The 16,859-nt window shown below is 40.1% G+C and overlaps 1 long non-coding RNA gene across 2 annotated transcripts; it reads right to left on the bottom strand.

The window, feature by feature from the left end:
- Positions 1 to 980: 980 nt before the first annotated feature.
- LOC103565453 (uncharacterized) lies at positions 981 to 15,218 on the bottom strand. Of its 2 annotated transcripts, none has more exons than XR_011529967.1 (3): positions 14,558 to 15,218; positions 11,645 to 11,748; positions 981 to 8,494 (listed from the first exon to the last, which is right to left on the bottom strand). It is a non-coding gene; the product is annotated as an uncharacterized lncRNA (long non-coding RNA). The 2 variants fall into 2 exon arrangements; XR_011529966.1 differs by having other exon boundaries at positions 14,715 to 15,215.
- Positions 15,219 to 16,859: the final 1,641 nt, after the last annotated feature.

The following is a 16,859-nucleotide window of genomic DNA, read 5'->3' as shown; positions in this document are numbered from 1 at the left end:
TTAAAGTAAAACTTTAAAAAGAATCATTTTCCCTGGTGCTCAGAGTCCCTTACTTGGGACAGGAGTCATCTGACCTTCAGTCCATATTCAGTATTAGTGATAAAGAAAGTCAAAACAATATAATATTAGAACAATTAACATTCCAGTTTACTATCAGGATTCTATGAATTTGCTTATCTAGATAGAAAGATTCCTCTGAAGGTCATCACTCCCTGGTAAAAAGATAAATTTGCTCTTAAAAGGCAGTGGAGCACAGTAGTTCAGAACAAGGACCCTGGGGCAGGCTGCCTAAATCCCAGTGAGGCTACCCCTTACCTGAGACCTTCAAAAGGAAAAGTGAGTGGACACATGGACACGGGAGGCCAACAATCTTGTCTCGCAATTCTGGCTTTGCACCTTACTCCCTCTGAGCCACAATGTCTTCATTATTAAAACGGAGCTAATAATCACTACCCCACGGAGCCGTTGTGAGCAGACACATACACATACACGCACATACACACATACACAGTGCCTGGTAAACAGCAAGTGCTCAATAAATATCAGTTTCCTTGCTCCTTAAAGAAAACCGTTCTCTTCCTTTATAAACTATCCCTAATGAAAATGTTTCTGTCTACTTTCTGTAGCTTTTAAAATATTCTAGACATTCATTTCTCACTTATCTAAAAAGTCTGTATCATCTCAGCAACACTTGTATCAAATAGTCTTTAGATAGTCTCATTGGAACAAGCAATGTTTCACCCTAGAATCTTGGGCATAAGCCTCAGTCACGAGGTCCAACTTCCGTCTCTAGGATGCCCATGCTGTCCTTTTTCACCGCAATGGTTTTATATGTAGTAGGGCCAAATGGTTAGTCTTCTGGTGACATCAGATGATCGGATACCAGAGTGAGGAAGACCTCTCCACCAAACGTAGAGACTATGCCCACCAGAAACATTTGCTGCAATGACATTGTGGGAAAAAACTTCCAGTCACAACACTTCCAGAGAGAAGAGGATTTTTATCAAAACTCAAATGTCACAGATAGGGAAGGAGCATGTAATAGACAAGGAAACACCCCTACAGAATAGGAGGCCCAGCAAGGGTATATTTGTAGAGATAATGGAAATAGGCACCTACATACTTTAGGAGCCAAAACAAAAGGCTGCTGATCTGTTTCTCCTTCAAACACACAAACAATTCTCCTCTTCACTTTTCTCTGCCATGAAACACACCCATGGTCCTGGGCTCTAGAAACAGAACAAGGGGAAGAAGTCAGTTCTTTCCAGAAAATGCGACACTGCACTTGGAATAAATGTGGGTGGCTGAAATCTCCAGTTATGCATGGAGAGTCCTCTTCATTGCGCTCACTCTTTCTGCTTGGTTTTAGGCTCAGTTTTGTCTCTTCTGATAGGATGGTATCCACATGGCTTGGCTGAGATTTTAAAACTCAGACAGATCCAAAACACGGGGATTTGCAAAGGCAGAAGGCTCCTAAGAAATTAATGATACTGATGATTCTGGGGAGGACAATCTCTATGTTTCAAAGAGTTTAACAGGACCCAGAGACTAAAGTGTGAGTTGCCCACATAAATTTTTACTATTACCCTACAACACATTGTCCCAGCTGACTTCCTGGGCATGCGACTTGGGCAGTTGCACAGGGTCCTGCCATCAGAAGAGACTTCCACTTGGTGTAATGCTCTCCTGTCATTGTCTCCATGTTGTTAATAAATTTTGAACTAGAGGTTCACATTTTCATTTTGCACTGGGCCTCACAAATTATGCAACAGGTCCTTTCACCAACGAATTGCCCCAAGCAACTCAAAGGAGGTTTCAGAAGCACTTAACCGTTTCTCCAAATTGTTTTTTTAGTTATGTTAAGAGATGCAATCACCAACCTCTCTGAACAGGTCAAACTCCACCACAAGAGCTATGCCTGCCCAGACAGGCTGAGAAATGCTCAAGAGATGACCTTTGCTTCATTTCAATGTTAAGATCTCTGCCCCAGGAGGAGCTTAGGCCTTATTACCATAACATGTGAAGTATGTGGAAGCATGTTTTCCAACTGACCCTGCACAAGCGAATATCCACCTCCCTCTTTTGAATATTCATTCCTCATCTGACCTAAATGGCCCCTGCTTTCCCTTGCTTGGCTTTGGAAATGATTCCCAATGGTTTCTATTTGCTGCAAATAAATATTACTTTGTGTGACCAGTACTTCTGGTGAAGGCTTTGATTTCAACTCATAAGAAGCGGACCCACTGTAGTTCGGTAACAGCCCTACACATTGTCTTCTATTTTCTATTGTCAATAAAAAGATGGGGCTGGCCTGGTGGCGCAGTGGTTAGGTGCACACGTTCCACTTCAGCGGCCCGGGGTTCACCAGTTCAGATCCTAGGTGCAGACATGGCACTGCTTGGTAAGCCATAAAGAATTAACACCAATCCCTTGCATACCCTTCCAAAAAACTGAAGAGGACAGAACACTCCCAAACTCATTTTATAAGGCCATTTTATAAGGCCTGATACCAAAGCCACACAAAGACACCAAAATAAAACTATAGGCCAATATCCTTGATGAAAATATATGCAAAAATCCTCAACAAAATGCTAGCAAATTGAATCCTACAGCATATTAAAAGCATAATATACTATGACCAAGCAGGATTTATCCCAGGGGTACAAGGATATACATCATCATCAATAACTCTCAACGACTGTTCAATTAATTTAATACACCATATTAATAGAATAAATGATAAAAATCACATGATCATGGGGCCGGCCCCATGGCCAAGTGGTTAAGTTTGCACACTCCTCTTCGGTGGCCCACAGTTTCGCCAGTTTGGATCCTGGGCGCAGACATGGTACTGCTCGTCAGGCCATGCTGAGGCAGTGTCCCACACAGCATAGCCAGAAGGACCTATGACCAGAATATACAACCATGTACTGGGGGCGCTTTGGGGAGACAAAGAAGAAAAAATACAAAAGAAGAATATTGGCAACAGATGTTAGCTCAGGCGTCAATCTTCAAAAAAAAAAATCACATGATCATCTTAATAGGTGTAGAAAAAGCATTTGAGAGTTTTCAGGATAAAAACTCTCAACAAACAAGGTATAGAAGGAATGTACCTGAACATAATAAAGGCCACATGTGAGCCCACAGCTAACACCATTCTCAATGGTGAATAATTGGAAGCTTTTCCTTTAAGATCAGGAACAAGGCAAGGATGCCCATTCTCTCCACTTCTATTCAACATAGTACTGGAAGTCCCAGTCAGAGGACTCAGGCAAGAAAAAGAAAAGAAAGGCATTCAAACCAGAAAAAAAAAAAAAAGGTAAAATTGTTCCTGTTTACAGATGTGATGACATGACTTACACAGAGAAAACTTAAGACTCCATAAAAAAACTATTAGAACTGATAAATGAATTCAGTAAAATTGCAGGATAAAAAAATCAGCCAACAAAAATCAGTTGTGCCTCTATAAACTAGCAATGAACTATCCAAAAAGGAAATTTGGAGAACAATCCCATTTACAACAGTACAAAAAAGAATAAAATGGGGCTGGCCCAGTGGTGTAGGGGTTAAGCTCACGCTCCTCTTCGGTGGCCCAGGGTTCATAGGTTTGGATCCCAGGCCCAGACCCACACACCACCCACCAAACCCATGCTGTGGTGGCATCACACATACAAAATAGAGGAGGACTGGCACAGATGTTAGCTCAGGGCCACTATCCCTCAAGCAAAAAGAGGAAGACTGACCACAGATGTCAGCTCAGGGCCAGTCTTTTTCACACACACACACACACAAAAGAATAAAATACTTAGGAATAAATTTAACTAAGGAGATAAAACACTTGTACAATAAAAACTATAAAACACTGGTTAAACAAATTAAAGAAGTCACAAAGAGAAAGACTTTCTGTTTTCATTGAGTAGGAGTCTTAACACTGTTAAAATGTCCACACCAAAGAAATCTACAGATTCAATGTAATCCCTATCAAAATCCCAATGGCATCTTTTACAGAAATAGAAAAAAATATTCTAAAATTCTTATGGCAGCACAAAGGACTCCAAATAGTCAATCAATCTTGAAAAAGAACAAAGCCAGGGGCATCACCCTTCCTGATTTCAAAATATATTACAGAGCTACAGTAATCAAACGAGTATAGTACTGGCATAAAAACATACAGACCGATGAAACAGAGTGGAGAACCCAGAAATAAACCCACACATCTACGGTCAACTGGTCTTCCACAAGGATGCCAAGAATACACAATGGAGAAAGAATAATCACTTCAATAACTGGTGATGGGAAAACTGGATATCCACATGTAAAAGAATAAAATTGGACCCTTATCTTACATCATACATTAAAAACAATCAAAATATACTAAAGACTCAAATGTAAGATCTGAAAGTGTAAAACCGCTAGAAGAAAACACAGGAAGAAAGCCTCATGATATTGGTCTTGGCAATGATTTCATGGATGTGACACCGAAAGCACAGGCAACAATAGCAAAAACAGACAAGTGTGACTACATCAAATGAAAAAGCACGGTAAAGGAAACAACAGAATGAAAAGGCAACCCATGGAACGAGAGAAAATATTTGCAAAGCGTATATCTGATAAGGGGTTAATTCTCAAAATATATAAGGCAACTCCTACAACTCAACAGCAAAAAACAAAAAAACTAATAGCCCCATTAAAAAGTGGGCTAAAAGGCCAACCCCAGTGGCCTACTGGTTAAGTTTGGCATATCCTACTTTGGTGGCCCAGGTTCAGTTCCCAGGTGGAAACCTGTACCACTCATCTGTCAGTGGTCATGCTGTGGCAGCAGCTCAGACACAAAATAGAGGAAGATTGGCAACAGATGTTGTTAGCTCAGGGCAAATCTTCCTCAGCAAAAAGAGAAGAAAATAGGCTAAAGAATTGAATAAATATTTCTCCAAGGAAGACATATAAATGGTACACAGGTGTATGAAAAGATACTCAATATCACTAACCATCAGGGGAATGCAAATCAAAACCACAACAAGATGTCACCTCATACCTGTTAGGAGGGCTATTACCCAAAAAACCCCACAAGTGATGGTGAGGTGTGGAGAAATGGAACCCTCGCACCCTGTTGGCAGGAATGACATGGTGCAACTGCTATGGAAAACAGTATGGAGGGTCCTCAAAAAATTAAAAATAGAACTACTGTATTCTAGCAATTCCACTTGTAGAGATTTTCCCAAAAGAAATGAAATCAGGATCTGGTAGAGACAGCATTCCCACGTTCATTACAACACCATTACAATAGCCAAGATGTAGATACAGCCTATAGTTCATCAACTGGATAAAGAAAATGTAGTATATACATACAATGTAATATTATTCATCCTTTAAAATATGAAATTCTGCAATATTCGACTATATGAATGAACTTTGAGGATATTATGCTAAGTGAAATAAGCCAGTTACAGAAGGACAAATATTGCATGATTCCACTTATTTGAGATATCTAATATAGTCAAATTCATAGAATTAAAGAATGAAATGGTGGTTGTCAGGGGTTGGGGGAGGGGGAAATGGGGAGTTATTAATCAATAGGAATAGTTTTAGTCAAAGAAGATGAATAGGGGGCTGGCCTGGTGGCGCAGCGGTTAAGTGCGCACGTTCTGCTTTGGCAGCCCTGGGTTCACTGGTTCAGATCCCAGGTGCAGACATGGCACCAAGTGGCAAGCCATGCTGTGCTAGGCATCCCACATATAAAGCAGAGGAAGATGGGCACGGATGTTAGCTCAGGGCCAGCCTTCCTCAGCAGAAAAGAGGAGGATTGGTGGCAGATGTTAGCTCAGGGCTAATCTTCCTCAAAAAAAAAAAGAAGAAGAAGAAGTTCTAGAGATCTGTTGTCCAACATTGTACCTCCAGTCAACAATAAAGTATTGTACATTTAAACATTTGTTAAGAGGATACATCTCATGTTAAGTGTTCTTTCCACAAGAAAAAAAGAAAAAGAGAAATGGATCAGTATAGTTATGGATGAGAGAAGGAAAGCAACTTAGTCCAGACACAGAAAATGCTACAGGAGGATGTGAAGGCAGAGAAGAAACAGGCTCAATACCTGTGATTCTAACTTCACTTCCCCAGTGCTGTGTACACAGAAACACCATTCTGGGATTGCGGCCAAATAGTCCCAAAGCAGCATAGAGGTTCATCTTTCGAAACTCGAGAACTTGGCTGTGACTATTGCTACCAGGACAAGTTTTCTACTGAATTTAGGAAGTATCCAGGATAATTGAGTATTTATCTGAAAATACGTGAAGAAAAGGTTAAAGATGACCCAAGGCATCAAATACATGTCTCTCAGGCACGTATATTGACACTGCGAGCACCAACAATTTGGGATTTGCAGCTTAGTTCCACATTCTTATACCTACTTCCTGAGTGAGAAACTGAAACTAAGGTAATCTGTTTGTTTAAGTTGACATAGGACATGACAGTGGTGATTCTAAGAGCTATCTCTTAGTATCCTTTAGTTTTCAAACTGGGGTATGCGTATCCCTGAGAATACAGACAGTTTCAAGGGAATCCATTTCCTGATCTTGCACTTCCACAGGGACTCACTTGTGGCTGATCTGCCAGTAAACTTTCTGCTTTCCCACCTCCTCTTTTGTCACAACTCTTTTCTCATTAAGGAAAAAGGAGATAACTCTCAACCATCCCATATCTTATCGTTCATCTTGCCCCAAGATGCAAAACCTCCTTGAAGCATCTGACAACAGGACCCTAAAATAAGATGTCAGTGATAAAGTGAATGGCTTAAATGACTGGGTAACAAAATCTTATGCAACCCAGGTGGCTTCTGTTTATTACATTTGCTTTACACAAAAGTGAAAGAGGTTCTAACCCAGTTGTCAGTAATAGATTAACAAAACTTTTTTTTAATGATATATAATGTGATTTTGGCGTTAATACAGGAGTTAGAAAAATTAGAATTGCATTCCTATTTCAAAACTCCTTTATTTTTCTTTTCTTTTTTTTTTCTGAGGAAGATTTGCCCTGTGCTAACATCCATGCCAATCTTCTTCTATTTTTTAGTATGTGGGCCACCAGCACAGCATGGCTCCTAACAGAGCAGTGTAGGTCTGTCCCTAGGAACCAAACCCAGGCCGCCAAAGCAGAGCACCAGTGGAGCTGGCCCTAATTCCTCTTTTTTATGTGAATATAATCTCTCATATCTATAATGAAAAACAGACATAAAATTGATGTTGAACTTGTCTCATTCTTGCAACAAGGAACATTCATCCATGGATACATGAATCAATTGGAAAATCTTAAGTCCCATCCATCTCATTAAGAGATGGATTTCCAATTCGATTTTAGTTTGTATGTCTACTAACTTATCAAAATATATAATACAGTCACAATTATTTGATTGTATACTTATAACTCTTAAAGCTATATGATCACTGGAAATTTTTTAAAAATTAAGTTCAATGTTCGTACTTTTTGCTGCAGAGAAGAACAACAGGGTAGATCAAAACAGGCGTGTTACAATAGGATGTATTTTTGTTGGTAGGGGAATGAAAATACGAGTTCAAGAGAAGGACATAAAATTTCAAATGTTAAAGAAAATTTACTTTTTTAAATGGACGGTCCATTTACAAAATAATCACTATGGTATTTAGATTCATTTAGAAGAGTGATGAACACATTTTAAAATGTCACAATTTACAATGTACTGGAAATAATTCTTTACAACTGTTTGAACTTATGTGAAATTTTTAGATATCGATCTAAAAATGTGCAAGGGGGTACATAATTTTTCAAAGGAGTACGCTTTCAAATTTTGAAGACTGCTGCTCTAGAGTAGGCGTTCTTAACATGTGGCATGACTTTACAGACAGCTTTAGGAGTTAGTCTTACTAGTTGTGTAACATTGGGCAAGCGACTCAAGACTCAGCTCAGTCTACCTTACATGTAAAATAGGGATAGCAACAATACCTCACCTACAGATAAAGCTGTCAAACTTTAGCATGTATCAGAATCGCCTGCAGGGTTTCTTAAAACAGATTACTGGGCCCCCACTCCCAGAGTTTCTGATTCAGGAGGTGTGGAGCCGGACCCTAAATCTGTATTCCTAACAAAGTTCCAGGTGATGCTAATGCTGCTGGCTCACTTTGAGAACCTTAGGCCTATCTCATAAGGTCGTTGTGAGGATTTAAAAAGTTAGTACATAAAGTGCTTAGAACTACACTGGCCCATGATAGGTGCTAATACATATTAGCCAGGATAATCAGTTAGGATGGTACTCACTGCAACAGAAAATTCAACTCCAGTGGGTTAAACAGAAAGGAGTTAATATATGTTATTTAACCAAAAATCCTGAGGTAAATCATCCAAGGTTGGCACCACTGTCCAAGAATGTCATGAAGTTCTCAGGCTCCTTCTACCTTCTTGCTCTTTATTCTGTGGCTTTCATCATTATGATGCATAATAGCTGCTGCTCCTCCAGGAATCTCGTCTGCATTCCAGATAGGAAGAGAAAAGGGCAAACAAGTACAGGGTAAAGAGTTGATGGAGCAGGCCAGCCAAGTCACACCCTCCTCTTTTATAAAGATTTTATTTTTTTAGAAATAAATATTTCCAGAAGCCCCTCAAAGTGACTTTCACTTGAATCCCAGAGGTCAGACCCAGGTCACATGCCGCCCCCAATACGAGAGAGTCAGGAAAGGGAAGGATTTTTGTGTCTCTAACTACCATGGAGGAGGAAATCAAAGGAGAAGGACATTTGGGATAAAGAATAGACAGCATCTGCCTAAGGTATCCATGAACACCCGGAACTCATACCAACTATCAAGTGGATGTGTATTTTTCTGAGCCTTCATGAAATTTTTAGAGTCCAAAAACCAGGGCTCTCAAGCCCACATTTCTTGACTCAGTCCAAATATTTTAACAAAAACGATGTCCGTTCTCCTGCACACTCTTTCTCAGCCATCACATGAAATCATAAAGCCTGAGAGCATGGAAGCCTCTTAATTGCTGTCTCCCTTTCTTTTTTTAAAGATTCTACTAAACTTGTGAATGCTGCTTATATTATTTAAACACTCGTTTACAAGTAGCCCTACAGGGTATTTTGTGGTGTGTGTATATGTTTTAATGTAATGTCCCAAATAGAACATATACTTCTTTAAAAAAAGGCTTTGTATATTTTTTTCCTGTTTTATTTGCATAAAGTTGGGGAACAAGGAGCATTAACTAGAAATTAAACGCCTCTGTCCTGAATTTCAGGCTGGCGTTAATCATTAGAGATTTGAGTTCCCTGACAAAAGAAACTGGATGGATATTTAAAGAACAGAGGCAGGACTGGATTTTTTTTCTGAGCGTTAGAAAGACTGCTTAATTCAGGACTATAACCTAAACCCTGAGGGATCTGCATTCTTCAACATATCACTTTCATTTAATTGGAAGAAGGAAGGCCTATGGACAGAAATGTTTGCTTTATCCTGTTCCTGAAAACACTTAGATCAAAGTATTCATTCTAAAGTGTCAGCTGATCAGTGGGTACAACAGGTTAGGGAATGAGTTCTGAAATTATTAATGTATTAAAATAGAGAAAGTTTAAAGATATTTAAAAATGGCGCAAAGCTTCATATTCTGGAAAAAGTAAATTTAGAAAGTGAACATCTGCTAGAAGGCTCACTTCCTATAGCAGAGGAGTCAAGAGCTTGGTGGAAAGAGCCTCACCACCTACAAACTGGCCAAGAGGATGCTCCAGTGTGCAGAGAAAAAGCGATTTACAAGAAACAAGGGACATTTTTTAATTAATGAGCTAACAACTTATAAAGTCAAGCTTTAAATGAAATTCAGTTTGGTTTTGTCCTAACAATGTTATACGTAACATAGTTCCGTGCCAAGCTTTCTATGTTAGATCATTTTTATTTTTGAATATGCAACCCAAGCTTTCTTCTGTAGCTGAGACATCCTGACTCTCAACAGCAGATGTCCTAGTTCTCTTATCTGGGCCTTAACCTAGTTATGGTTTAAGAAAATTCAGAAAAGGTAAATGTCCACTTTCGAGGCTCTTTGATGAGAAATAAAAATTTTTTGAAACTTGAAATCCCACTGATCCAGTTGATAGTCTCAGTTTTTGGCATCTCTGCTCTTTAACTATCAGAATAGAGCAGCAGTTGGCAAATTTATTTGGGGCTGTCATAAAACCATGTTACCATTAATATGAACAGTTTCCTTAAATATGGATCCTCTGGTGTCAAATGAGATGTGAACTCTGGTTGGATACTTTCTCAACTAGTCACATTCACAAGTTCCCTTATTAGGTATTATGGGTTGACCTGAGTTCCCCCAAAATTCATACATTTGAGTCCTAACCCTCAGAACCTCAGAGTGTGACCCTTATTTGGAGAGAGGGTCTTTACAGAAGCAAAATGAGGAAAAGTTAAAGTGAGGTCATTGGGATAGGCCCTAATGCAATATGACCACTGTCCTTATAAAAAGGAGAAAGATGAAAACAGAGACACGCATAGAGGGAAGACGATGTGAAGAGACGTGGGGAGAGGATGGCCATCTACAAGTCGAGAGAGACCTGAAACAGACCTTTCCCTCACAGCCCTCAGAAGGAATCAACCCTGCTGACGCTCTGATTTTGGATTTCCAGCCTCCAGAACCGTGAGACAATACACTTCTGCTGTTTAAGCCACCCGGTTGTGGTGCTTTGTTACAGCAGCCCTAGCAAACTCTACAGCAGGGAGTCTCTGACGTCGAACAAAAGTTTTCTCTCACTCCTCATATTCTCTCTTCTTGCCTCATGCAAGGACACTGTTATACAAGAAAGGCTGGGCTGTGGCTGAAAATTTTCACACTTACAAACACAGAGTGTGAGCAAAAGTGTTGTGTGCTACTTTCATTCTGTCATGTTGCTGAAAAGACGTTGCTTTGTCACAATATTTTCTTTCCCTTTCCTACAGGCTGTGATTCAGTTTTGCCCATGTGGACAAGGACAACGCTCTGGAGACTGCAGAGCAGTGAGAAAAGCACAGGCCCCTGGAGAACTTTTCGGAGAAGAGCTTCCAGAAGGCTGTGCCTTGCCTTTCAGAAGGACATTCACATGATAAATAAATTTGCTATCTTGCTTAAACCCTTGTTACTTTTTCTTTGGTGTACAAATCATACAAACAACCTAACTAATCTATGAAAGACAACAGAATAAGGGGCTGATAAACAAGGAGGTGGCCAAAGTTTAACTCACTTACCTAGATTATTCCAAGAGTCTCTTAACTGATTTTATTGCTTTTGGTCTTGCCCCTCTTCAACACATCCTCCACACTATAACTATAAAGTAATCGTTCTAACGTATAAACCTGGTTATGCTATGTTCTCATTTAAAAGCACTGCCTAGAGTTGTACCGTCCAAAATGGTGGCCACTAGCCATATGGAGCTAATAAAAGCAATAAAAATTCAATAAAATAAACTCAGTAGTGCTAGCCACATTTCACATGTTCAGTAGCCACATGTGGCTAGTGATTACCATGGTGGACAACACAGATGTAGGACATTTCCATCATTATACACAGTTCTATTGGATGGCATTGGCCTGGAAGATGCACGTCTAAGTCCCCCACACAATCTGTAAATGCTTTCTCTCTCCAGACTTACCCGCTCTTACTATGTACTTTAGCTAAGGTCACCAGGCTATTTCTCAGCGTGAATTTGTTTATAATCCTGCTGCCTGGAAATTCTCTCTCCTCCACATTGTCCACCTGGAAAACAACAATTCATTTTTTAAGTGTTACCTTCTCTATACACATATACCCAAAAAAACCCTAGAGGCATTGAAAGCAGAATTAATTCTGAGCATACTTTCTCTTTTATCTACAATACCCGCAAAAAATAGAAGATCCAGGAGGTTCTTTTTTTTTTTTTTTAAAGATTTTATCTTTTTTCCTTTTTCTCCCCAAAGCCCCCGGTACATACTCTTAGTTGTGGCATGTGGGATGCTGCCTCAGCATGGCTTGACGAGCGGTGCCATGTCCGCGATTCTAACTGGCAATCCGAAACGGCGAAGCCTTGGGCCACCGCAGCGGAGCACGCGTACTTAACCACTCAGACACGGGCCCACCCCATAGGAGGTTCTTTAAACAAAAAAAAAGGGGCTGGCTCCATGGCTGAGTGGTTAAGTTTGCGTGCTCCCCTTCAGTGGCTTGGAGTTTGCCATTTCGGATCCTGGACGTTGACCTGCACACCGCTCATCAAGCCATGCTTTGGCGGCATCCCACATAAAAGAACTAGAATGACTTGAAACTAGGATATACAATGATGTACTGGGGCTTTGGCGAGAAAAAAAGAAAAAGAGGAAGACTGGCAACAGATGTTAGCTGAAGGCCAATCTTCCTCACACACACACAAAAATTTCACAACCCAACAAACAACTTGATTAAAAAATGGACAAAGGACTTGAACAGACATTTCTCCAAAGAAGATACACAAATAACCAATAAGAACATGTAAAGATGCTCAACATCACTAATCATCAGACATATGCAAATCAAACCCACAATTGTATCACCTCACACCCATTAGGATGTCTACTATCAAAAAAACAGAAAATAAATATTGGTGAGGAGGAGGAGAAATTGGAACCCTTGTACACTGTTGGTGGAAATGTAAAATGGTGCAACTGCTATGGAAAACAGTATGAAAGTTCCTCAAAAAATTAAAAATAAAACAGTATGATCCAGCAATTCCACTTCTGGGTATATACTTCAAGAACTGAAAGGAGGGTCTTGTAGAGATATTTGTATACCCATGTTCATAGCAGCATTATTCACAATAGCCAAGAGGTGGAAGCAATCCAAGTGTCCTTTGATGAATGAATGGATATAAACACAGGTGTGGTTGAAAGGGGTCTGTGATGAATAACAAGATACCCACTTCACATTTATCACTCGTTATCATATTCCTAGTTGCTGTTTTTTCCTGAATTGACAATTTGGTACACCCTGGTTCACTTATCTCATTCCCCTTTTCTAGACATTTCTTTCTTAATCAACATACTTCTGAAGCTTTTCTTTGTAACAAATTAAAAAACCCAGATCTTTGCAATTACCATGATTGCTAGAGACATCATGCAGGAAATGGCTCCCCTTAGTTATGTACTGAACGAAAAGTTTGTGGAATGGTTGGGGGCCGCAAATCTTGATATAACTTAACTTTTTTATGTGGTAATATAAGTTAAAACGAGACACTGTAGCAGAAGCACTCCATTGCCTTAAAAGTTGTGAAATGTGAAACAAAATGGGGTCACATGTCTAAGGGCTTTAAACTGGAGCCGGGAAGCCACAAAGCAAATGGGGCTTACACACGTCCTCACTGGGCTGAACGTGAACTTTCAAACTAAGTCAAGACACGAATTTTCTGAGAAATCTGCAATTTGTCACAGTGACAGACTTGTCTCCCTCTAGCTAGCCTTAGCAATCAATTATGTTTAGCCAAGATTAGCTTTCTGCCACCAACTCTACGTAGCATTCTTTGTAATGCAAACCTTCCTCTTTTGCCTTTAAAAGCCCCTGCCTCTTACTCCCTAGTGGGATACCATTTGAGTTGCTACTCTTATCTCTTCTCCCTGAATTGCAATTCTTTGATCCCAAAATAAATGCCTTGATGCCTCTCATTTTGGCTCTTTATTTTTAGGGTTAACAACGTCGAAACCACAGGCTTTGCTGTCATATGGACATGAATTCAAACCTTTGGTTTTGACACTTACTAGCTATATGACTTTGAACGTGTTACCAGGTTAAACTCTCTGAGCCCCAGCTCTACCATTGTGAAAAAGGGATGTAACAAGAGCATCTCTCAAGCAGGGCTGTGAGGATTACATAAAATAACATTTGTAAAGTACCTAGTAGTATCTGGCATATAATTCCTCAGTAAGTGTTATTATAATCATTGCAACAGAACAAAGATCATTTGAAGGATATTTTTTAAAAAATTAGAGCTTTAAGAATATCACTGAGTTTTTACATCAACTCCTAACAGAAAAGACACTGGAATTCTATCACTGAGCGCCCAGCAGTGCCAGAAAATCCTTACAGGGATTTTGCTTTTGTGAAGAAAATATGCTTAAACAGAGAAAAGTATTGCTGAGTTTCTCAGATTAGATAAGGATAAAATGAGAACTGTCTTCCTCTATCCATTTCTTGCATTATCCAAGTTTGGACTCAGTACTCTGCTGGTAGATTTCATTCGAAGAATCGCACACACGAAATTAAGTGCTAATTAAGCCCGCAGTGCCTCGACTAGGCAGTGTCAGAAGAATGGTTTCTGCACAGAAGAATAAAGGTGAGATGCGCCTCTTGGATCTGACAGTAGCCCAGTGGCTACCATCACCAGCTGCACATTAGCATCACCCGGGAAATTTAAAAGCTCCCCAAGCGATTCACAGTTATAGGCAGGCTTTGGAGATGGACCGCTACTGTCTGAGGACCACCTCCCCGCCGTCCCCCCACCCCCTCATAGCATTACACATCTCATATTTACCTGATGCCCAGAATCATCAAACAGTGCACTCACCACAGTCACAACACTTCTGCCTTCCGGGTAACGGTTTTCCACAAGGTACTATTATCCAGAGCAGGCGACCTCCTCAGCACCAGTCGCTCGAGAACCTGAATCTCTCCCCGCATGTGTCCCTCCCTCACAACCACACCCATAAACAGTGACTTATTACCGCCCGCGAGGCCAGGCTGCTTCCCGATGGACCTTCTCCGGTAGCGACATCCAGGCCTGCGCCATCTGCTCCCAGGCCAGATGAGTCCTAGCACAGTTGTCACCTTCATTCCCTTCCAAAACTCGCCGAAATTGCTTTGGGGTCTGGAGGGGAGGAGCAGGTGTTTATGTGCCTTCATCTTCCCTTTGTCACCTCCAGAATTTTGCAGTCTGCTTCTTCTGAGCAAGAACGTGGGCCATGGGTATACCAACTCTTCCCAGACTTAGGTTTCTCGACTTTGCCGAAGTCCCACCTTCATCAGGTTAGAGGCTCCGAAGCCTGGCCTTTCTGGAGCCGCCTAAAGCAGCTGGCCTCCCTGCTTGGGCGCCGGATTCGGGGTGTTGGTTCCCGAGATCGCGGAGGCCCACTTCCAGAAAAACAAGACCGCGAACACTATAGCCTCTGGGGTCGCACGAACGGACAGGGGTTTACCTCCCCCAGCGTCATTTCCAGGGCTACTCTAGGAACCTGGGAGGTTCCTGCGTCTCGGTGGTTGTTTCTAGCTGTTGGTGCTCCACGTGCTGGTCTCTCTTCGCCCTGCTTTGTAGCGGGGCGGGAAGGGTTTAGGTTTGACAGAGAAATTGTTTGAGAAAGCTTCAAAAGTACATATACAAAGATAGAGTAGTATAATGAATCCGATGTACGTGTACATACTTCACACCATCAACAATTATCAACTCATGGCAATCTTATTAATCTATGACCCAACTCTCATTCCTCCGCACAAATTGAAGTAAATCTCTGACGGATGTCATTGATAAATTTAACATAACCTGGACTAAGGAGAAGTGAGTGAGGCACTTGGCTTGGGCACAAAATTTAGGAGGCTGCCAAAAAGCTTAGAAATCGAAACAAATATTTTAAGGTAATTTTTTAAAATCAAAATTAATGCAAAAAATCCATAATGAACACCATTTCAAAATTTTTCATAGAGAAATTATCGACTTTTCCTTTTGCCTCAAACTCCTATATAATTGACATAAGATTAATACATACTTAAGTATCTCTAAAAGATAAGGACCTTTTTAAAGAACATAATCACAATACCATTATTACTTCTAAAAATGATAACAAAAACAAGATCACCAAGAATCTAATCATTGTTCAAATTTTACCGGTTGTTTTATATATTTTATAAATATATTCTATAATATAAAAAGCATATATGTGATAAATATGTACTCTTTTAAACAATTCATTGGGCAAGTATGGTTCAAGTTTTTTGAATCTATAGTTTCTCTCTCTCTCTTTCTCCTTTTACTGTATTTTTAGAAGAAACTTGAAGTTTTCTACAGTCTAGATTTTGTTTCCCAGGGACTTTCAAGAATGCACACATCAGAAAAGTCCAGTCCCTCGCTCCAGTGTAGGGAAGGAAAAATAATCTTTCTGTCTATCCCTCTAAGCTCCCAGCTCCAGTCCCTGTAACGAATGGCAGAAACAGGAAAAAAACATACAAGTTTATTTATTATAAGTTGTATGTGACATAGGAGCCCTCATAAGGAAATAAACTCCCAAAGAAGCAGCTAGAGTTAAACGTGTAAATAATGAATCAGATAAAGAGCAGTAAAATTATGAAAAAATGACAAAGCAAAGGGACGTGGGCTAGCATGATTAGTTGGATAAAGTGACAGGAGGATAAGGGTTAATTTGTACAGATTTTCCTCTGCCTCAACTTTCCATCATTGATAATAAGGATCTTAATTTCCACTTGGCATGAGGAGGACATTTTTCACACGGGAATTTTCATCCTGAAAAAATGATATCTAATTTGGTTCTCATACCCACTGTATAAATATCCACAGTTTCTTTATTACAAAGATGAGTTTCAGATCCAATGTATTTTTTTTTTCTTTTGATCAAAGGTTAATAAATACATCTCAGTCCCTTAGTGTAGATTTTGCTTTCCTGGAGAGGATTGTAACTGGAACTTTTCCTGGCTTATCCTACACTGACCAGCCATCTTTTGCTGTGGAGTTCATTGTGTCAAAGGAGGCTCACATACGAATGAAAGGACTACATACCACACTCAATATTATTCCATGGTATAGGGTCTTAAAGCTTCTGTTTATGATGAATTTTTCATCATACATAATTGAGAATTAGGAA

The sequence above is a fragment of the Equus przewalskii genome, chromosome 19, assembly GCF_037783145.1.
Source record: "Equus przewalskii isolate Varuska chromosome 19, EquPr2, whole genome shotgun sequence".
Classification (NCBI taxonomy): Eukaryota; Metazoa; Chordata; class Mammalia; order Perissodactyla; family Equidae; genus Equus; species Equus przewalskii.
The sequence above is the reverse complement of the archived record's forward strand: the minus strand, read 5'-3'. Positions and strand labels throughout refer to the sequence as shown.